The sequence below is a fragment of the Nicotiana tomentosiformis genome, chromosome 12 (assembly GCF_000390325.3).
Source record: "Nicotiana tomentosiformis chromosome 12, ASM39032v3, whole genome shotgun sequence".
Taxonomy (NCBI): domain Eukaryota; kingdom Viridiplantae; phylum Streptophyta; class Magnoliopsida; order Solanales; family Solanaceae; genus Nicotiana; species Nicotiana tomentosiformis.
In genome coordinates this window covers 121939950-121963587 of record NC_090823.1, presented here as the reverse complement: position 1 = coordinate 121963587, position 23638 = coordinate 121939950, and the positions used below count along the sequence as shown (strand labels likewise).

The 23638-nt window shown below is 46.3% G+C and overlaps 1 non-coding gene across 1 annotated transcript; it reads left to right on the top strand.

Moving 5' to 3' along the window:
- The first annotated feature begins 5067 nt into the window (after window positions 1-5067).
- Window positions 5068-5149, top strand: TRNAS-AGA (transfer RNA serine (anticodon AGA)). The gene has a single exon. It is a non-coding gene; the product is annotated as a tRNA-Ser (tRNA).
- The last annotated feature ends 18489 nt before the right edge of the window (window positions 5150-23638 follow it).

Genomic DNA, 23638 nt, shown 5'->3' with positions numbered 1-23638 from the left:
GTCAATTAATTTCACAACAAATAGCCAAAGGCTCCACACAATGTGTACAATACCCAAAAACAATCAACAAAGATAGAAATTACTCAACATAAAGCAAAGTCTTCATTAACTCCAAATTTTCAATAATTATATAAATACCTCTTCTTAAACTCATTTAATTAATTATTTGCAGAGGAAAAAATCCAAAATAAAATTAAATTCCAATAATTATCAAACCAGCAAATTCACAGAATTTCATAAATAATCAAATAACAATCACATCAAATTGTCATATAACAACAGAGTCAACAATAAGGATTTAGGCACAACAAATAGATGATTAAATATATGCCGCCAATTATTTAATTTACTACACAATATGCTCAAAACTTTAACTCAATAAAATTTGCACATATAAACCAAGTACGTACTCGTCACCTCGCGTACATGGTTTTCAATTACACAAATTGCACATAAGACTCAATGCCTAAGGAAAAATTCTCCCACTCGAGGTTAAGCAAGACACTTACTTCTTTGAAGTTATGCCGATATTCCAAAATAGCCTTCTTGCTTGAATTGACCTCCAGACAGCTCAAATCTATCCAAATTAATTGTATAACTTCATTAAAATTCATCGGAAATAATTTCGGATAATAATACGTCAAATTAAAAATTTATTCCAAAAAGTCAACAAAAGTCAACGCGGGACCCGCCTCTCAGAACCCGACATAATTTTTATGAAATCTGAACACACATTTCGATACGAGTTCAACCATACCAATTTTATTGAATTCCAATAACAACTCGACCTCCAAATCTTAAATTTTTATTTTTGGAAGATTTTGTAAAAATCTTGATTTCTTCCATTTAAATCCGAACTAAATAATGAATATAATCATAGATTCATGAAATATAATCACTTTAGGATATAGAACACTTACCCCAACCAAGATTATGAAAAATCCCTCAAGAATCACCCAAATCCGAGCTCCAAAAATTCTTAAACGAAATGCCAAAAATGACCATTTTTGGTCCTTATGATTCTATCCAGTTTCGCACATGCGGACTAATTTTCGCACCTGCGTGCTCACTTTTGCAAGCGAATACACGCTTCTGCGAGGTCACTGCCCATTCATAAAGCTCGCACTTGCGGAGACATTTCCGCTTTTTCGTTGATCGGAGGTGCGCAACATTTCCGCTTCTGCGCTGCCTCGTCGCTTCTGCGTAGCAAATATCGCACCTGCGATTGCGCAGGTGCAGAAGTCTGTCCGCATCTGCGACCTTCCTCTAGCTCTGCCCAGATCGCTTCTGCGACGAAATCCTCGCTTCTGCGAGGTCGCACCTGCACCCAAAATTCCGCAAGTGCGAATCCAAGAGCTGCTGCCATTTTCCAGCAGCTTCTTCCAAGTCCGAATTGCTCCGTTAACCTTCCAAAATCCACCCGAGGCCCCCGGGATCTCAACCAATTATACCAACATGTTTCAAAATATAATACGAACTTAGTCGAGGCTTCAAACCACATCAAATAATGCCGGAATTACGAATCGCGCATCGAATCGAATTATAAATTTTCATCAACTACTATATTTTGCGCCGAAACGTATCAAATCAATCCGGAATGACTTTAAATTTTGCACACAAGTCATAATTGACGTAAGGGAGCTATTTTCATTTCCGAAATCGAAATCCGACCTCGTTATCAAAAATTCACCCTTCGGTCGGACTTTTTCAAAATCTTATATTTTTCAACTTTCGCCAAAATGTGTCGAATTGTCCTACGGACTTCCAAATCCAAATTCGAACATACGCCTAAGTCCGAAATCATCATACGAAGCTATTTTCATCATCAAAATTCTATTCCGGGGTCATTTGCTCAAAAGTCAACTCTTCGGTCAACTCTTTCCATTTAAGCTTCTAAATAAGAATTGTTCTTTTAATTAAATTCCGAAAATCAAACTCGACCACACTCACGGGTCATAATACATATTATGAAACCTCTCGAGACCTTAAGCTACTGAACGAGACGTAAATTCTTAAAACGACAAGTCAGGTCGTTACACTGGGTGTCAAGTTGTTGTTCTCATCTTGAAGACCAGCTCTGTTGTCGATAGGTAAGGCCATTTGATTGATAGTTGATCGTTGCTAATCCGAAATCCAAGATACTAAGCGCAAAACGGTGTGTTTTTGCAGATTCGTATCAAATAACCACTGTTATCCTTAGCCCCACGGTGGGCGCCAAACTGCTTACCCGAAAAACAGATAGAGATGAATTTGTACGTACTTCTAAGGATATGTGATATAGCTTAATACAAATCGTAAGGATAAATAAAAATATCAAATATGGATTGCAAAGAATGCAAAATAAACAATGTTGGAAAGATGATAATTTTTTAGGACTAAGCAAGATGAATCAATTTATGAAGCTTAAAAGAAACTCTTGAATATAGGAGAATATGGTGCTTGAATTACAATGTAAGCAAAGAACTGCCCTCTACAGAAATGTAGCCATCCTCTTTATAGTGGAGAATCCTACTTTTAGATATAATTAAAAATACATAGTGGGAGACCCATGATAAATCAGTTTTTCTATAATTCCGACAGGATTCTCTCCTCTAGTGGGATTGCAACGACTCTTGTCTATGAGCTCGATATCGACTCGAGTTTTCGGTCTTGACTCGAGCTCTCGATCTTGACTCGAGCTCGATTTTGACTCGGATCCCTGTATTGATTCGGGGTCAGTGTTGGTCGGTCTCTAAATCATAAGCTCGATAACTTTACTTTGCATCATAGTTTGACTTGGATTCGAGCTTGATAATAACATCGAGCTCGACATTGATCGGTCATTCGGGCTCGAAACTTGGTGACCTGATTTCGGATCTCAACCTGATACTATGAAGACGCTTCTCCGATCCAATGTATTACTATTTAAACCAATTCGTACGAAGTACTAACCGATATTTACCGTATACAATAATATAAAAAAGTGTATAACCATTACATAACCTTCATTGTAAGAACGCTAGAAGCGACGATGAACTAAAAAAATGAAAAACGCTGACGGGAAGTTCTAAAAACTTGTAAAGTTACGTTATTGACTTTACTTCTTTTTTTTAATCTTCTTATTTATTAAAATTTGAAATCCTAATAGATCTTAATTAGTTTATCTTCTATAGTTAACTTAATATTTACCGAGTGTAAACACTCGATCAGTGCAATTTAAGTATTTATCGTATAATAATTCTAACTTAGATTTTTCGATACGCCTCCTTTTTTTTAGGTGCTAATATACTGGTAGCACCAATCCGGTAATTCCATATAGAAAGAGGAATTTATTAATTGATAAGGAGCTTAAAGGATATAGAAAGCTCTTATCTGATAAAGAAACTTTATAGGTGTTTGGACTATATTTGGTTGAAGTTGAAAAGAATAATATTTAAAATTAGAGTTAGCATTGAAATAGTGTATTTAAAAGTTGAAGTTGTATTTGTAAATGAATTTCATTTGAAAATAGAAGAGTTAAAGAATTTGTGTTTCAAAACTATTAGTTTACCTATAATACCGCTCAAACAAGTTTTTCAATATTTCACTTGTATTTCAAGTACCGAAATACAATTCTTACAAGTATTGATAAGTCAAGTCAGTGTTTTCAATATTATTTACTCCTTCCGTTCACTTTTACTTGGCACGTTTTGACTTTTCACGCCCCTTAAAAAATAATAAATAAAATGCATAATTTACCATGATACACATATTAATTGATGCATATTTTATTGAATTTGAGAAAATGATTTGAAATGAGTAATAAATATTGTGGGTATAACAATAATTTTTTTTTATTTTCTCTTGATATGCGTAAAGTGATAAGTAAAAATAAAAATCTATTTTTAGTATATCTGCCAAGTAAAAGTGAACGAATGGAGTATATCTAATTATCTTACCATGAATTTAGCGCTGGCACACCTACGAATGACAAAATTGGTGTTATTAGTTAAAATCATCCCTCCTTTGAAATCTCCACCTTAATTATTTTGATGGTCAAGGGCTTTCAAAAGATTCATAACAAATCAATTATCAATGGTAAGCTCTCTTTCTTCCTCTTCCTTTTTTTCACTTTTTTTTTTATAAATTGAATGAGTGTATTTTTTGTGTGTAGTGGGAACAAGTTGAAGCTAACACCATGGATCACGGCTGGAAGCAGAAGCTGAGCTGCGAGTTCGGTTAAATTTAGTAGTTTTTGCTTAAACAGTGTATTTGGATTAATAAATTCATTAAATATGTGTAAATATTAAATTTAGAACCCAGTCAGTTTGATGTCATCATTCTAAAATTCAGAATCCATAAATTAAAATCATGGCTCCGCCGCTACCATGGATAAGCCTATATCTCTACGCTTAATTTTGGAAAGAGCAATACTAACTAATGAACCACCAACTGGCCATGTAACTTGTCCGCTAAAATAATGTACTCCATCTGTTTCAATTTAGATGGGTAGTTTGACTCGGTACGCAGTTTAAGAAAACAAAAAAAAAACTTTTGAAACTTTTGGTCTTAAAAGTTTTAGAGGTAAAAACTTTATAGAGCCATGACATTTGTGTAGTTATAAAAAGTTCTTATTAAGGGTAAAATGGGTAAATTGAAGAGTTTAAAGTTGAATTATTTCCAATTCTATAAATGTATAATTCTTTTTGGAACGGATTAATAAGGAAAGTGTGACATCTAAATTGAGACAGATGGAGTAATAGCTTTAAGGAGCATGGAGCCGTAGACTACTACTCCCTCCGTTCACTTTTACTTGTCCACTATGGACTTTGCACACTCCTTAAGAAATAATAAATGATGTGTATAATTTACCATGATACCCATATTAATTGATACATATTTTAAATGGATTGGAGAAAATATTTTGAAATGAGCAATTAATACCGTGAGCATAACAGGAAAAGAGAAATTGTGTTCTGTTGATATGCTAAAAGTGATAATTAAAAGTGAAAATCTATTTTTAGAATAATGAACAAGTGAAAATGAACGGAGGGAGTATTAATTTACTTCAAATACAATTATCTAGGATAAGTGAAAGTCAGCAAGAAGGTGGACGTGCCGGAGTGGTTATCGGGCATGACTAGAAATCATGTGGGCTTTGCCCGCGCAGGTTCGAATCCTGCCGTCCACGTCTTTTGTTTTCTTTTCCTTTTTTTCCTTCTTTCCCTGACCTTTTCATTGTCCCTTTAATGAAGATATAGATGAAACAAAATTAATGTTAGGTTTGCCTTAAGCATATGCTACAAAATTTTGGTAAAGTTTTATATACATAAATTTTTCGATACCACCCTCTTCACAGTATGTGGCTACGCCACTACCTAGTAGCTCGCTTTGGTGCTTGTCTGTAATAAAAATATGGATTTTTACTAATGGAATGCCTTCCGCTTAGCTACCTATTATACTCATTCTTTCTCCTTCCTATTATAGTACTATGGTTTATATTTGGTTTTAGAATAACGATGTTGGATCTAGTTTTGTAAGAATTAAAATTTTAAAAAAATTGTGTTTGAAAATACTACATGTTGCAAAATTTTATAGGAAAATCACAAACATTGCCTAATCTCCCAAAACCTTAAACCGCCTCTCAAGCCTACCAAGCCCTTAATAAAATTCCAAATATGGAAGAGCTCCCGTCGAATAAATTGTAAAATTGTTCTTCTCATACGTTGTGTTACGCGACGCCTTCCTGAAGTTCCTTGGAAGGGCGACGTAAGGCTAAGCAACCGATGTCAGTACGGTTGCTATACGCCAACTGAGATCCTCGCCGTACGCTAGACTAGATTGTCAGTGCCATACAGAAAATTCAATGTCGTGAGCAATTGAGCAGCGAAAAATGAACAATTGATGATGAAAGCTGATGATTGTATTGATGATGATGAAAGCTATTACAAGATGCAATGCGGTGTCGGGGGGGAGAGACACCAGTACAGAGAATTGTTTGAATGCTTGAATGTTTGAATGCTTTGGTCCCCCTTAATAATGCTTAAAAAAATAAACCAAAGTTACATGAGTTGACCTAAGAAAGCTGTAAAAGCACACTGAAAATGAATGAAGTAAAACTACTCTATAATTACAATGAAAAGGACTTAGTCTTCTATGGAAGCAAGTCCGATGGCAGCAACTTTGTCTTGAGCATCAGGGTCTGCGCGCGCATTGCTGGGGGCGCCCACGGCACTATTTGGATCTGCCAGCGGCGGGGCGCTGGTGCTTGGCATTGGGTCTGCGCGCGGAGCACTGTTTGTGCGTGCGGCGTTGTTGGCAACATGATGGTTTGTGCGCGCGGCATTGTCGGTGCGCGCGGCACTGATGGCATTCGCCAGCCGCTGGGCGCTGGCACTGATTATCGGTGGGGCGACAGAGGCGCATGCTCGCTTGTCACTTGGCGTTGCCGAGACCACGGGGCCGACCGTGGCGCTAGGCATTGGGAGGCTTGCCGGGACGCCACGGGGCGCGTCCAAGGGGTCATGGGTCGATGATGGAAAGCAGCCCATGACATTCTCCCCCACCTGAGTTGGCGACGTCCCCGGAGCCTTACCTGCCGGATGATGATGATTGGTCAAGCTCTTGTTGGCTGGGAGATCTGTTTCCCTCGGTGTTGTGAGATGTCTTTCTGAATGATCTTCCATGCATTTCTGAAATGGCCTGAAGCGGCTGACATGGAAGACTGGATGGATTTTCCACCAGGCTGGTGTGTTCAGCTTGTATGTGGATTTCCCGATGCGCCTTTCAATGAAAAAAGGCCCGATGTAGCTTTGCAATAGGCGAGGATCTTGGGTCTTCTTTGCAAATAAGTTCCGCCTCATGGTTCTTACCATCACTTTGTCCCCTGCTTGATGTTAGGCAAAGCGACGGTTTTGTTCCGCATACCTCGTTGCCCTCTCCTGGGCTTTGACAAGATAGCTCCGCACTATCTTCAAAATTTGCTCCCATTCTGTCGAGAAACTGGCAGCTCGATGAGATGATGGCATGTTTGATGCATTCACATTTTGTGGGAGTAGCGGTTGATGTCCGGTAACAATTTCAAAAGCACTTTTGTTTGTATGGGCGCACTTTTGTGAATTGAAACACAGCTGAGCAGCATCCAGAAGTTTCACCCAATGTGTTTGTGACCCGGTTGCAAATTGGCAGAGATATTCCTCCAGCATGTCATTGAACCGGTCTGTTTGATCATATGTTTGCTGATGATGATGGTTTGAGTTGTAACTCAATTTGGATCCGAGGCAACTGAAGAGTTGGGTCCAAAACTTGCTAGTGAAGCGTGGGTCGCAGTCACTAATGATGTTGCTGGGCATACCCCAATGTTTGACAACATGAGAGAAGAAGAGTCGAGTTGTATCTTCTGCCGATATGTTCTGTGGGGCTGCGATGAAGGTAGCATACTTGGAAAATTGGTCTACTACCACCATGATGGTTGCATGATTTCCGACCTTGGGTAATCCTGTGATGAAATTCAGGGAAATGCTTTCCCAAGGTCTCTATGGGACAGGTAGCGGCTCCAAGAGTCCCGCTTGTGCTGAGTGATCCGACTTGTCCTTTTGGAATGCTTGACAAGTCTTCACACAATGAGGGGCGCCATGAGCTGTTGGACCCCGATGATGTGATGTCTGTTTGATGATGTTGAGGGTAGCCGGAACCGTGGGTTCAGGTCTATTGGTTCCCTCCTTAAACTGCATGGCCGTGATGTTTCCAGCGGCCATCTTCTTGGATATGCACGGTATGGTATGGGGTTTGGCCCCGTTGTCTCCCATCATTAGGAGCATGTTGGCATATGGTACCAGGATGGTGTTGGTCTGTCTGAGGAATTCCAATCCCACTATCAGTTCGAAGTCATCGATGATAGCTATGTGTAGGTCGAATATTCCCTTGTATGGGCCAAGCTTGATTGGCACTTCTTTGGCTATTCCACTCACTTGCTGAGATGGAGAGTTGATAGCCTTGACACGACCCTTGCATTTTTGCACTGCTAGACCGAGGCGTTGCACCTGAGTTGAGGCCAGGTAGTTGTGGCTAGCACCCGTGTCTATCAATGCCCGAATAGGTCTGCCGTTTACTTTCATGTCAACGAACATTAAGGTCCTCTTTTGTGATGAGGGGGGCCTCTCGTCCGCCTTTCCTTTCCCTTTCTTGTCGATTGGGAATGCCTTCTTCTTGGGGTTGCCAGTACTGGTTCCCGCCAAGGCATCATGAATGGAGCCAACAAATGCGTTGAAGGCCCCTACCTGTTCTTCACCGACTGAGCCGTCCTGATCTGACTCATCATCATCAACAGTTTGTTGAGCATTGATTTGTATATTGGGGCATTGATTGTTCCAATGTTCCCCGCCGCAATGACGGCATTCTGATGGGGTCTTTCTCCCCTGATTGTTGTTGACTGATGCAGCAGTGTTGCGGCTTGAGGAAGGAGTCTTGGATTTGGATGCACCCCGATCTCCTCCGTTTCTGTTGGGGCCACCGTTGCTAGGTTGGCTCCCGTTGTATCCCCCTCGGACAGGCGGCTGGGGCCTATCCTTCTGAGTTTCCAACTGGTAATCCCCAAGGCACTCTGCAGCTTGAATGGCCTTGGGCAGGGTATCTACCCGTTGTCTTTGCAGCTCCATACGAGCATGAGGTTTCAAACCTTCTATGAATACGAATAGTTTGACTTTATCCCCCATATCTCGTATGTTTAGCATGAGTGCGGAGAATTCACGCACGTAGTCCCGCACCAACCTGGTGTGGCGGAGTTCACGCAACTTTCTCCGTGCATTGTATTCCACATTTTCGGGGAAGAACTGCAGGCGTATGGCGGCCTTCAGTTCTGCCCATGTCTGGAGAGTATCTTCACCGGCCCTGATGGTTTCGTATTTGACTCGCCACCAGAGTTTTGCATCACCCTAAAGATACATGGCAGCAGTTAATACCTTTTTGGATTCTTCCAACTGTCCAACGGCATCGAAGTATTGTTCGATGTCGAAGATGAAGTTTTCCACTTCTTTAGCATCCCGGGCTCCGTTGTATGGCTTGGGCTCCGGAATTTTCAGCTTATGTGGCATGGGGGCAATGTTCATGGCACCCCTGGTGTAGTTTTCGCCTCGTTTGAGTAGGCTTTGAAGGGCAGCATTGACAACATTGAGCTGGCCTATCAAGTTGTCTATGGTTTGCTGCATGACGGTCAGTCTGTCTGCCTCTAATTCCCGATGGGCTAAATCCTCGGCACGCTCCTGTTGGAGGCCCTCGAATTTGCCATGAATTTTGGTTGCCTCGACGGCAGCCGTTTCCCGATCTTCCTCAGAGTCTTGACTGATGTTTGCTATGTCAATTTCTGCCTGCCGCATTCTGCGGTCCAGGTCGTCCAACCTTTGCACTAGGCTGGTTTTTAGATCAGGCAACGTATCCACGATGGGCCGTAATGCGTCAACCGTCTCTTCTAGGGTTGTGATGCGATCCCCGTAATTCACCATGGTCAGAAATGGTGATGATGATGGCAATGAGTTCCCTCGTCCGATGTCGAGCCTGGCTCTGATACAAACTGTTACGCGGCGCCTTCCTGAAGTTCCTTGGAAGGGCGACGTAAGGCTAAGCAACCGATGTCAGTACGGTTGCTATGCGCCAACTGAGGTCCTCGCCGTACGCTAGACTAGATTGTCAGTGCCGTACGGAAAATTCAATGTCGTGAGCAATTGAGCAGCGGAAAATGAGCAATTGATGATGAAAGCTGATGATTGTATTGATGATGATGAAAGCTATTACAAGATGCAATGCGGTGTCGGGGGGGAGAGACACCAGTACAGAGAATTGTTTGAATGCTTGAATGTTTGAATGCTTTGGTCCCCCTTAATAATGCTTAAAAAAATAAACCAAAGTTACATGAGTTGACCTAAGAAAGCTGTAAAAGCACACTGAAAATGAATGAAGTAAAACTACTCTATAATTACAATGAAAAGGACTTAGTCTTCTATGGAAGCAAGTCCGATGGCAGCAACTTTGTCTTGAGCATCAGGGTCTGCGCGCGCATTGCTGGGGGCGCCCACGGCACTATTTGGATCTGCCAGCGGGGGGGCGCTGGTGCTTGGCATTGGGTCTGCGCGCGGAGCACTGTTTGTGCGTGCGGCATTGTTGGCAACATGATGGTTTGTGCGCGCGGCATTGTCGGTGCGCGCGGCACTGATGGCATTCGCCAGCCGCTGGGCGCTGGCACTGATTATCGGTGGGGCGACAGAGGCGCATGCTCGCTTGTCACTTGGCGTTGCCGAGACCACGGGGCCGACCGTGGCGCTAGGCGTTGGGAGGCTTGCCGGGACGCCACGGGGCGCGTCCAAGGGGTCATGGGTCGATGATGGAAAGCAGCCCATGACATTCTCCCCCACCTGAGTTGGCGACGTCCTCGGAGCCTTACCTGCCGGATGATGATGATTGGTCAAGCTCTTGTTGGCTGGGAGGTCTGTTTCCCTCGGTGTTGTGAGATGTCTTTCTGAATGATCTTCCATGCATTTCTGAAATGGCCTGAAGCGGCTGACATGGAAGACTGGATGGATTTTCCCCCAGGCCGGTGTGTTCAGCTTGTATGTGGATTTCCCGATGCGCCTTTCAATGGAAAAAGGCCCGATGTAGCTTTGCAATAGGCGAGGATCTTGGGTCTTCTTTGCAAATAATTTCCGCCTCGGGGTTCTTACCATCACTTTGTCCCCTGCTTGATGTTAGGCAAAGCGACGGTTTTGTTCGGCATACCTCGTTGCCCTCTCCTGGGCTTTGACAAGATAGCTCCGCACTATCTTCAAAATTTGCTCCCATTCTGTCGAGAAACTGGCAGCTCGATGAGATGATGGCATGTTTGGTGCATTCACATTTTGTGGGAGTAGCGGTTGATGTCCGGTAACAATTTCAAAAGCACTTTTGTTTGTATGGGCGCACTTTTGTGAATTGAAACACAGCTGAGCAGCATCCAGAAGCTTCACCCAATGTGTTTGTGACCCGGTTGCAAATTGGCAGAGATATTCCTCCAGCATGTCATTGAACCGGTCTGTTTGATCATATGTTTGCTGATGATAATGGTTTGAGTTGTAACTCAATTTGGATCCGAGGCAACTGAAGAGTTGGGTCCAAAACTTGCTAGTGAAGCGTGGGTCGCAGTCACTAATGATGTTGCTGGGCATACCCCAATGTTTGACAACATGAGAGAAGAAGAGTCGAGTTGTATCTTCTGCCGATATGTTCTGTGGGGCTGCGATGAAGGTAGCATACTTGGAAAATTGGTCTACTACCACCATGATGGTAGCATGATTTCCGACCTTGGGTAATCCTGTGATGAAATTCAGGGAAATGCTTTCCCAAGGTCTCTATGGGACAGGTAGCGGCTCCAAGAGTCCCGCTTGTGCTGAGTGATCCGACTTGTCCTTTTGGAATGCTTGACAAGTCTTCACACAATGAGGGGCGCCATGAGCTGTTGGACCCCGATGATGTGATGTCTGTTTGATGATGTTGAGGGCAGCCGGAACCGTGGGTTCAGGTCTATTGGTTCCCTCCTTAAACTGCATGGCCGTGATGTTTCCAGCGGCCATCTTCTTGGATATGCACGGTATGGTGTGGGGTTTGGCCCCGTTGTCTCCCATCATTAGGAGCATGTTGGCATATGGTACCAGGATGGTGTTGGTCTGTCTGAGGAATTCCAATCCCACTATCAGTTCGAAGTCATCGATGATAGCTATGTGTAGGTCGAATATTCCCTTGTATGGGCCAAGCTTGATTGGCACTTCTTTGGCTATTCCACTCACTTGCTGAGATGGAGAGTTGATAGCCTTGACACGACCCTTGCATTTTTGCACTGCTAGACCGAGGCGTTGCACCTGAGTTGAGGCCAGGTAGTTGTGGCTAGCACCCGTGTCTATCAATGCCCGAATAGGTCTGCCGTTTACTTTCATGTCAACGAACATTAAGGTCCTCTTTTGTGATGAGGGGGGCCTCTCGTCCGCCTTTCCTTTCCCTTTCTTGTCGATTGGGAATGCCTTCTTCTTGGGGTTGCCAGTACTGGTTCCCGCCAAGGCATCATGAATGGAGCCAACAAATGCGTTGAAGGCCCCTACCTGTTCTTCACCAACTGAGCCGTCCTGATCTGACTCATCATCATCAACAGTTTGTTGAGCATTGATTTGTATATTGGGGCATTGATTGTTCCAATGTTCCCCGCCGCAATGACGGCATTCTGATGGGGTCTTTCTCCCCTGATTGTTGTTGACTGATGCAGCAGTGTTGCGGCTTGAGGAAGGAGTCTTGGATTTAGATGAACCTCGATCTCCTCCGTTTCTGTTGGGGCCACCGTTGCTAGGTTGGCTCCCGTTGTATCCCCCTCGGACAGGCGGCTGGGGCCTATCCTTCTGAGTTTCCAACTGGTAATCCCCAAGGCACTCTGCAGCTTGAATGGCCTTGGGCAGGGTATCTACCCGTTGTCTTTGCAGCTCCATACGAGCATGAGGTTTCAAACCTTCTATGAATACGAACAGTTTGTCTTTATCCCCCATATCTCGTATGTTTAGCATGAGTGCGGAGAATTCACGCACGTAGTCCCGCACCAACCTGGTGTGGCGGAGTTCACGCAACTTTCTCCGTGCATTGTATTCCACATTTTCGGGGAAGAACTGCAGGCGTATGGCGGCCTTCAATTCTGCCCATGTCTGGAGAGTATCTTCACCGGCCCTGATGGCTTCGTATTTGACTCGCCACCAGAGTTTTGCATCACCCTAAAGATACATGGCAGCAGTTAATACCTTTTTGGATTCTTCCAACTGTCCAACGGCATCGAAGTATTGTTCGATGTCGAAGATGAAGTTTTCCACTTCTTTAGCATCCCGGGCTCCGTTGTATGGCTTGGGCTCCGGAATTTTCAGCTTGTGTGGCATGGGGGCAATGTTCATGGCACCCCTGGTGTAGTTTTCGCCTCGTTTGAGTAGGCTTTGAAGGGCAGCATTGACAACATTGAGCTGGCCTATCAAGTTGTCTATGGTTTGCTGCATGACGGTCAGTCTGTCTGCCTCTAATTCCCGATGGGCTAAATCCTCGGCACGCTCCTGTTGGAGGCCCTCGAATTTGCCATGAATTTTGGTTGCCTCGACGGCAGCCGTTTCCCGGTCTTCCTCAGAGTCTTGACTGATGTTTGCTATGTCAATTTCTGCCTGCCGCATTCTGCGGTCCAGGTCGTCCAACCTTTGCACTAGGCTGGTTTTTAGATCAGGCAACGTATCCACGATGGGCCGTAATGCGTCAACCGTCTCTTCTAGGGTCGTGATGCGATCCCCGTAATTCACCATGGTCAGAAATGGTGATGATGATGGCAATGAGTTCCCTCGTCCGATGTCGAGCCTGGCTCTGATACAAACTGTTACGCGGTGCCTTTCTGAAGTTCCTTGGAAGGGCGACGTAAGGCTAAGCAACCGATGTCAGTACGGTTGCTATGCGCCAACTGAGGTCCTCGCCGTACGCTAGACTAGATTGTCAGTGTCGTACGGAAAATTCAATGTCGTGAGCAATTGAGCAGCGGAAAATGAGCAATTGATGATGAAAGCTGATGATTGTATTGATGATGATGAAAGCTATTACAAGATGCAATGCGGTGTCGGGGGAGAGACACCAATACAGAGAATTGTTTGAATGCTTGAATGTTTGAATGCTTTGGTCCCCCTTAATAATGCTTAAAAAAATAAATCAAAGTTACATGAGTTGACCTAAGAAAGCTGTAAAAGCACACTGAAAATGAATGAAGTAAAACTACTCTATAATTACAATGAAAAGGACTTAGTCTTCTATGGAAGCAAGTCCGATGGCAGCAACTTTGTCTTGAGCATCAGGGTCTGCGCGCGCATTGCTGGGGGCGCCCACGGCACTATTTGGATCTGCCAGCGGGGGGGGCGCTGGTGCTTGGCATTGGGTCTGTGCGCGGAGCACTGTTTGTGCGTGCGGCGTTGTTGGCAACATGATGGTTTGTGCGCGCGGCATTGTCGGTGCGCGCGGCACTGATGGCATTCGCCAGCCGCTGGGCGCTGGCACTGATTATCGGTGGGGCGACAGAGGCGCATGCTCGCTTGTCACTTGGCGTTGCCGAGACCACGGGGCCGACCGTGGCGCTAGGCGTTGGGAGGCTTGCCGGGACGCCACGGGGCGCGTCCAAGGGGTCATGGGTCGATGATGGAAAGCAGCCCATGACATTCTCCCCCACCTGAGTTGGCGACGTCCTCGGAGCCTTACCTGCCGGATGATGATGATTGGTCAAGCTCTTGTTGGCTGGGAGGTCTGTTTCCCTCGGTGTTGTGAGATGTCTTTCTGAATGATCTTCCATGCATTTCTGAAATGGCCTGAAGCGGCTGACATGGAAGACTGGATGGATTTTCCCCCAGGCTGGTGTGTTCAGCTTGTATGTGGATTTCCCGATGCGCCTTTCAATGGAAAAAGGCCCGATGTAGCTTTGCAATAGGCGAGGATCTTGGGTCTTCTTTGCAAATAATTTCCGCCTCGGGGTTCTTACCATCACTTTGTCCCCTGCTTGATGTTAGGCAAAGCGACGGTTTTGTTCGGCATACCTCGTTGCCCTCTCCTGGGCTTTGACAAGATAGCTCCGCACTATCTTCAAAATTTGCTCCCATTCTGTCGAGAAACTGGCAGCTCGATGAGATGATGGCATGTTTGGTGCATTCACATTTTGTGGGAGTAGCGGTTGATGTCCGGTAACAATTTCAAAAGCACTTTTGTTTGTATGGGCGCACTTTTGTGAATTGAAACACAGCTGAGCAGCATCCAGAAGCTTCACCCAATGTGTTTGTGACCCGGTTGCAAATTGGCAGAGATATTCCTCCAGCATGTCATTGAACCGGTCTGTTTGATCATATGTTTGCTGATGATAATGGTTTGAGTTGTAACTCAATTTGGATCCGAGGCAACTGAAGAGTTGGGTCCAAAACTTGCTAGTGAAGCGTGGGTCGCAGTCACTAATGATGTTGCTGGGCATACCCCAATGTTTGACAACATGAGAGAAGAAGAGTCGAGTTGTATCTTCTGCCGATATGTTCTGTGGGGCTGCGATGAAGGTAGCATACTTGGAAAATTGGTCTACTACCACCATGATGGTTGCATGATTTCCGACCTTGGGTAATCCTGTGATGAAATTCAGGGAAATGCTTTCCCAAGGTCTCTATGGGACAGGTAGCGGCTCCAAGAGTCCCGCTTGTGCTGAGTGATCCGACTTGTCCTTTTGGAATGCTTGACAAGTCTTCACACAATGAGGGGCGCCATGAGCTGTTGGACCCCGATGATGTGATGTCTGTTTGATGATGTTGAGGGCAGCCGGAACCGTGGGTTCAGGTCTATTGGTTCCCTCCTTAAACTGCATGGCCGTGATGTTTCCAGCGGCCATCTTCTTGGATATGCACGGTATGGTGTGGGGTTTGGCCCCGTTGTCTCCCATCATTAGGAGCATGTTGGCATATGGTACCAGGATGGTGTTGGTCTGTCTGAGGAATTCCAACCCCACTATCAGTTCGAAGTCATCGATGATAGCTATGTGTAGGTCGAATATTCCCTTGTATGGGCCAAGCTTGATTGGCACTTCTTTGGCTATTCCACTCACTTGCTGAGATGGAGAGTTGATAGCCTTGACACGACCCTTGCATTTTTGCACTGCTAGACCGAGGCGTTGCACCTGAGTTGAGGCCAGGTAGTTGTGGCTAGCACCCGTGTCTATCAATGCCCGAATAGGTCTGCCGTTTACTTTCATGTCAACGAACATTAAGGTCCTCTTTTGTGATGAGGGGGGCCTCTCGTCCGCCTTTCCTTTCCCTTTCTTGTCGATTGGGAATGCCTTCTTCTTGGGGTTGCCAGTACTGGTTCCCGCCAAGGCATCATGAATGGAGCCAACAAATGCGTTGAAGGCCCCTACCTGTTCTTCACTGACTGAGTCGTCCTGATCTGACTCATCATCATCAACAGTTTGTTGAGCATTGATTTGTATATTGGGGCATTGATTGTTCCAATGTTCCCCGCCGCAATGACGGCATTCTGATGGGGTCTTTCTCCCCTGATTGTTGTTGACTGATGCAGCAGTGTTGCGGCTTGAGGAAGGAGTCTTGGATTTGGATGCACCTCGATCTCCTCCATTTCTGTTGGGGCCACCGTTGCTAGGTTGGCTCCCGTTGTTTCCCCCTCGGACAGGCGGCTGGGGCCTATCCTTCTGAGTTTCCAACTGGTAATCCCCAAGGCACTCTGCAGCTTGAATGGCCTTGGGGAGGGTATCTACCCGTTGTCTTTGCAGCTCCATACGAGCATGAGGTTTCAAACCTTCTATGAATACGAACAGTTTGTCTTTGTCCCCCATATCTCGTATGTTTAGCATGAGTGCGGAGAATTCACGCACGTAGTCCCGCACCAACCTGGTGTGGCGGAGTTTACGCAACTTTCTCCGTGCATTGTATTCCACATTTTCGGGGAAGAACTGCAGGCGTATGGCGGCCTTCAGTTCTGCCCATGTCTGGAGAGTATCTTCACCGGCCCTGATGGCTTCGTATTTGACTCGCCACCAGAGTTTTGCATCGCCTTGAAGATACATGGCAGCAGTTGCTACCTTTTTGGATTCTTCCAACTGTCCAATGGCATCGAAGTATTGTTCGATGTCGAAGATGAAGTTTTCCACTTCTTTAGCATCCCGGGCTCCGTTGTATGGCTTGGGCTCCGGAATTTTCAGCTTGTGTGGCATGGGGGCAATGTTCATGGCACCCCTGGTGTAGTTTTTGCCTCGTTTGAGTAGGCTTTGAAGGGCAGCATTGACAACATTGAGCTGGCCTGTCAAGTTGTCTATGGTTTGCTGCATGACGGTCAGTTTGTCTGCCTCTAATTCCCGATGGGCTAAATCCTCGGCACGCTCCTGTTGGAGGCCCTCGAATTTGCCATGAATTTTGGTTGCCTCGACGGCAGCCGTTTCCCGATCTTCCTCAGAGTCTTGACTGATGTTTGCTATGTCAATTTCTGCCTGCCGCATTCTGCGGTCCAGGTCGTCCAACCTTTGCACTAGGCTGGTTTTTAGATCAGGCAACGTATCCACGATGGGCTGTAATGCGTCAACCGTCTCTTCTAGGGTCGTGATGCGATCCCCGTAATTCACCATGGTCAGAAATGGTGATGATGAATGCAATGAGTTCCCTCGTCCGATGTCGAGCCTGGCTCTGATACCAACTGTTACGCGGCGCCTTCCTGAAGTTCCTTGGAAGGGCGACGTAAGGCTAAGCAACCGATGTCAGTACGGTTGCTATGCGCCAACTGAGGTCCTCGCCGTACGCTAGACTAGATTGTCAGTGCCGTACGGAAAATTCAATGTCGTGAGCAATTGAGCAGCGGAAAATGAGCAATTGATGATGAAAGCTGATGATTGTATTGATGATGAAAGCTATTACAAGATGCAACGCGGTGTCGGGGGGAGAGACACCAGTACAGAGAATTGTTTGAATGCTTGAATGTTTGAATGCTTTGGTCCCCCTTAATAATGCTTAAAAAAATAAACCAAAGTTACATGAGTTGACCTAAGAAAGCTGTAAAAGCACACTGAAAATGAATAAAGTAAAACTACTCTATAATTACAATGAAAAGGACTTAGTCTTCTATGGAAGCAAGTCCGATGGCAGCAACTTTGTCTTGAGCATCAGGGTCTGCGCGCGTATTGCTGGGGGCGCCCACGGCACTATTTGGATCTGCCAGCGGCGGGGCGCTGGTGCTTGGCATTGGGTCTGCGCGCGGAGCACTGTTTGTGCGTGCGGCGTTGTTGGCAACATGATGGTTTGTGCGCGCGGCATTGTCGGTGCGCGCGGCACTGATGGCATTCGCCAGCCGCTGGGCGCTGGCACTGATTATCGGTGGGGCGACAGAGGCGCATGCTCGCTTGTCACTTGGCGTTGCCGAGACCACGGGGCCAACCGTGGCGCTAGGCGTTGGGAGGTTTGCCGGGACGCCACGGGGCGCGTCCAAGGGGTCATGGGTCGATGATGGAAAGCAGCCCATGACAGTTGGTATGCAGGCTCAACAGTTTTACTAAAGAAGGTAATTTATTTTTCAGAATTTTTAGCAGCTATACACATCATCTGCACTTGATTTATTGTTTTTATTTTCTTCTCTTTCTTTTTAAGCTTAGTAGAGAGTATCCACATAAAATCCAGGCAAATATAACAATTTTAAAAGTCACCCTTTTAATATTTTGCTTCTAATCAGGATAGTATGCAAGTATCCAGGATTTTCATGGTAGGGTTTTAAATTTTACATAAACCAAGTTAATTCCTTCAATTTCCGCCAAAAATCTAATCTTTACTGTTACGCGGAGCCTTCCTGAAGTTCCTTGGAAGGGCGACGTAAGGCTAAGCAACCGATGTCAGTACGGTTGCTGTCCGCCAACTGAGGTCCCCTCCGTACGCTAGACTAGATTGTAAGTGCCGTACGGGAAAACCAATGTCAAGAGCAAGTGAAAGAGAGCAGAAAAGAGAATTGAGAATGAAAGAAAGCTTGATTGCATTGAATGAAAGCTATTACAGAAAAACAAGACGGTGTCGGGGGGGGGAGACACCAGTACAGAGAATTATTTGCTTGCTTGAAAGTTTTGATTGCTTGGTCCCCTTAATAATGCTTAAAAAAAATAAACCAAAGTTACATGACTAGACCTATGAAAGCTGAAAATCACACTTAAAGAAAATGTAGCAAAACTACTCTATATTTACAATGAAAAGGACTTAGTTTTCTACAAAGCAGAAACAAGTCCGTTGGCAGCAACTTTGTCTTTAGCATCAGGGTCTGCGCGCGCGGCATTGTTGGCATCTGCCTGTGGCTGGGCGTTGGCGATGGCTATCGGTGGGGCGACAGAGGCACGTGCGCGCTTGTCACTTGGAGCTGCCGAGACCACGGGGCCGACCGTGGCGACGGGCGTTGGGAGGCTGGCCAGGACGCCACGGGGCGCGTCTAAGGGGTCATGGGGCATGGTTGGAAAGCCGCCCATGACATTCTCCCCCACCTGAGTTGGCGACGTCCTTGGCGCCTTCCTTGCAAGGTAATCATCAATCAGGTTCTTGTAGGCTTTGAGTTTTGTTCCCCTCTCCCAAGTATTCTCTTCTGCATCACATCCCTGCCATTTCACCAAGAACTCCTGGTGATCTTTTCTTGAGGCGTGAATCACTCGATCATCAAGAATAGCTTCAGCACGCCTTTTCCCGGTTGAATTGGGGCCTCGAATACTTGGTATTGTGAGTTGGCTTCGTGAAGGATCCTCCATATCTTCCCGAAAAGGTTTCAGGAGACTGACATGGAAAACAGGATGGATTTTCCACCAAGCTGGGGTATCCACCCGGTATGCAACTTTCCCAATGCGCCTTTCAATGGACAAGGGTCCAATATATTTTTGCAATAGGCGAGGGTCATGGACCCCTGCAAACAAGTACCGCTTTGGGATTTTGACCATCACTTTGTCTCCCACCTGGTATTCCACAAAGCGGCGATTCTGATCAGCATGCCTCTTCATCCGCTTTTGGGCTTTGACAAGATAGCTCCGCACTATCTCCAAATTTTGTTTCCATTCTTTTGAGAAGCTAGCAGCCCGAGGAGATTTTGACATGTTTGGTGCGTTTACTGTGTGTGGGAGTAGCGGTTGCTGTCCGGTAACAATTTCAAAAGCGCTTTTGTTGGTACTTGAGCTCTTTTGTGAATTGAAACACAGTTGAGCAGCATCCAGAAGCTTCACCCAGTTCTTCTGCGATCCGGTCACAAAGTGCCGGAGATATTCCTCTAGCATGCCATTGAATCGCTCCGTCTGGCCATCAGATTGCGGATGAAAACTTGAGCTATGACTCAATTTTGACCCGAGACACTTAAAGAGTTGGGTCCAAAAATTGCTAGTGAAGCGTGAGTCGCGATCACTAACAATGTCTTTAGGTAAGCCCCAATATTTGACGACATGAGAGAAGAATAGTCGAGCTGTATCTTCTGCTGATATATATTGTGGGGCTGCTATAAAGGTAGCATACTTGGAAAACCGATCCACCACAACCAAGATAGTTGTGAGATCTCCGACCTTGGGCAATCCGGTGATGAAGTCCAGGGAAACGCTTTCCCAAGGTCTTTTTGGGACAGCAAGTGGTTCCAAGAGCCCTGCCTGCGTCAAGCGATCTGACTTGTCTTTCTGGCATACTAGACAAGTCTTCACATACTGAGCGACGTCATCGACCATTTGAGGCCAATAATATGCACGGCGAAGCAATGCCATGGTGCGTTCTTCGCCGGGATGACCGACCCACAAAGTATCGTGGCATTCCGCCAGAAGAGCCCGTCGCAGATCTCCTCCCTTAGGAACATAGAGTCGGTTCCCTTTCACTTTCAGGAAACCATCTTCGGTGTAGAACTGGCGAGTCTTGCCCTGTCCTACCAAATCAACCAAATACTGTGTAGCAGGATCCTTGATGAGTAGTTCCTGTACCTGGTCTTTTATGGTGGTGGTTACTTCGCTTCCCTTTAGGGCGGCGAGTACACACATCGATGCTAGATCAGCTCTCCGACTGAGTGCATCAGCAATATGATTGGTCTTTCCACTTCGGTACTCCAGGTTGAAGTGAAATTCCGCTAGGAGTTCCTGCCACCTAGCCTGTCGACCATTCAGCTTTGGCTGGGTCATGAAATGGCTAACGACTGTGTTGTCTGTCTTGACCACGAATGGGGGTCCCAGTAGATAATGCCTCCAAAGGCGTAAGCAATGAACGACAGCCAATAATTCTTTCTCATGGGCGGCATAGCGCCGCTCTGCATCCTTCAGTTTCCGGCTCTCGTATGCTACGGGATGCCCTTCTTGTAGCAATACTCCACCAAGTGCATAGTCGGAGGCATCCGTTTGCACTTCGAATGGCTTGGCCAAGTCAGGGAGGGCCAAGACAGGGCTACTAGACATAGCCATTTTCAATGCGTCGAAGGCCTCTGCCCGCTTGGGTCCCCAATCCCACGGGGTGGCCTTCTTGAGAAGTTCTGTCAGCGGCACTGCAATGAGGGAGTAACTTTTCACAAACCGCCGATAGAAGTTGCATAGGCCAAGGAACGACCTCAAGGCATGTATATCCTTAGGAGGCGGCCATTCTGTAATGGCCTGAATCTTCTGCTGGTCCATCTTGATCCTCCCTTCCTCGATGACATGTCCGAGGAAGTCAATTTGTTTCTGAGCAAAGGAGCACTTGGATAGCTTCGCATATAGTTCGTGCTCCCGCAATCGGGCTAGGACCTTCCGCAAATGCTCCAGGTGTTCTTCTAGTGTCTGGCTATATACCACAATGTCATCCAAATAAACCACGACGAATTCGTCAATGTATTCTCGGAAGACTTGGTTCATCAAGGTGCAAAATGTGGCTGGCGCGTTAGTCAGGCCAAAGGGCATAACCAGGAAGTCGTACGACCCATATCTTGTCACACAGGTCGTCTTGTGCTCATCACCATCGGCAATCCGAACTTGCCAATAACCTGTCCTCAGGTCTATTTTGGTGAATACCGTCGCACCACCCAGTCTATCAAACAAGTCTGCCATTAGCGGAATAGGGTACTTGTTTTTCACGGTGATTTTGTTTAGAGCCCGGTAATCCACGCAGAGTCGCAAACTACCATCATGTTTCTTTTGGAATAGCACAGGGGACCCGTATGGGGACTTAGAGGGCACAATGATCCCTGTGTCTAGCATTTCCGTCAATTGTCTCCGAAGCTCGGCGAGTTCGGGTTGTGACATTCTGTATGGCGCCCGGGCAGGTGGCTTCGCACCCGGCACCAACTCAATCTCATGGTCCACAGTTCGCCTAGGCGGAAGACGCTTTGGCATGTCTTGTGGCATGATGTCTTCAAATTCCAGAAGTAACTCCTTCACGGGTGCAGGAATGGGACCCGAGGAGCGTTCTATATCTTCCATGCAGAGGGTAGCCAGGAACGTGGGTTCATGTCTTTTTACCCCCTTCTTCAACTGCAAGGCCGAGATGTTCTCGGCTGCCATCTTCATGGGAATGCACGGAATAATGCAGGGCTTGGCCCCATTTGCCCCCATCATCAGCAGCATGTCTGCATACGGTGCGGGCATGGTATTGGTCTGTCTCAGGAATTCCAACCCCACGATTAACTCAAAGTCATCTATGATCACTACGCGCAGGTTGAACTTTCCTTCATAAGGGCCAAGCTTCACTGGTACTTCTTTGGCTATTCCACCCACTGGTTGAGGTGGTGAGTTGATAGCCTTCACACGACCTTTGCCCTTTCCTACGACTAGTCCAAGACGCTCCACCTGAGTCGAGGCTAAGTAGTTGTGGGTGGCACCTGTGTCTATCATTGCCCGAATGGGCTTGCCATTTACCTTCATGTCAACGAACATTAGGGTCCTCTCTTGATGAGGAGGAGTCCTCAAATTCGCCTTCTTATTTCCTTTCCTGGCAATTGGACAGGGGTCCTTCTTCTTGCGGATACCGGCACTGGTACCCGCTAAGGGCTCAGAAATGGAGCCAACAATTGCATTGAATGCACCTACTGGCTCGGTCTGGTCCGCATCATCGGCGTCGTCATCCGTCCCATCCTCAAAAGCTTGATGGGCATTCATCTGTGCATGTGGACATTCATTATTCCAATGTGGTCCGCCGCAATGGCGACATCCTGAGGGGGGCTTCCTCCCCCGATCATTGTTGTTAGATGCAGCACTAGTACTGCCGGAAGAGGGAGTCTTGGATTTGGGTGCACTCCGGTCTCCTCCACTTCTGCTAGGGCCACTAGTGTTTGGTTGGCCCCCTTTGTATCCTCCTCGGACAGGCTGTTGAGGCCTATCCTTCCGGGCTTCCACTTGGTAATCCCCAAGGCACTCTGCTGCTTGGATTGCCTTAGGCAACGTGTCTACCCTTTGTCTCTGCAACTCCATCCGGGCATAAGGTTTCAACCCTTCCAGGAAGGTGAAGAGTTTGTCTTTGTCCCCCATGTCACGGATGTTCAGCATGAGCGCGGAGAATTCCCGCACGTAATCTCGCACTGATTTGGTCTGGCGGAGCTCCCGCAACTTTCTCCTGGCATTGTACTCAACATTTTCGGGGAAGAACTGTAGGCGTATGGCTGCCTTCAGTTCCGCCCATGTGTCGAGGGCATCTTCACCTGCCTTGATGGCTTCGTACTTCACCCGCCACCAGAGTTTGGCATCACCCTGAAGATACATGGCAGCAGTTGCTACCTTCTTAGCTTCTTCCAGGCTTCCCACGGCATCGAAGTATTGCTCGATGTCGAAAATGAAATTTTCCACTTCTTTGGCATTCCGAGCTCCACTGTATGGCTTTGGCTCAGGAATTTTCAGCTTTTGTGCCATGGGGGCGAGGTTCACACCACCCCCAAATTGGTTTCCGCCTCCTCGAAGTAGGCCTTGTAAGGCAGCATTGACAACATTGAGCTGGCCTGTCAAGTTGTCTATGGTTTGTTGCATGGCAGTCACCCTGTCTGCCTCTTGTTCCCTGTTGGCTAAATCCTCGGCACGCTCCTGCTGGAGGACCTCAAATTTACCAAAAATTTCAGCTGCCTCTGTGGCTGCTGTTTGCCGGTCTCCTTCAGAGTCGCGACCGATGTTTTCTATGTCAACTTCGGCCTGGAT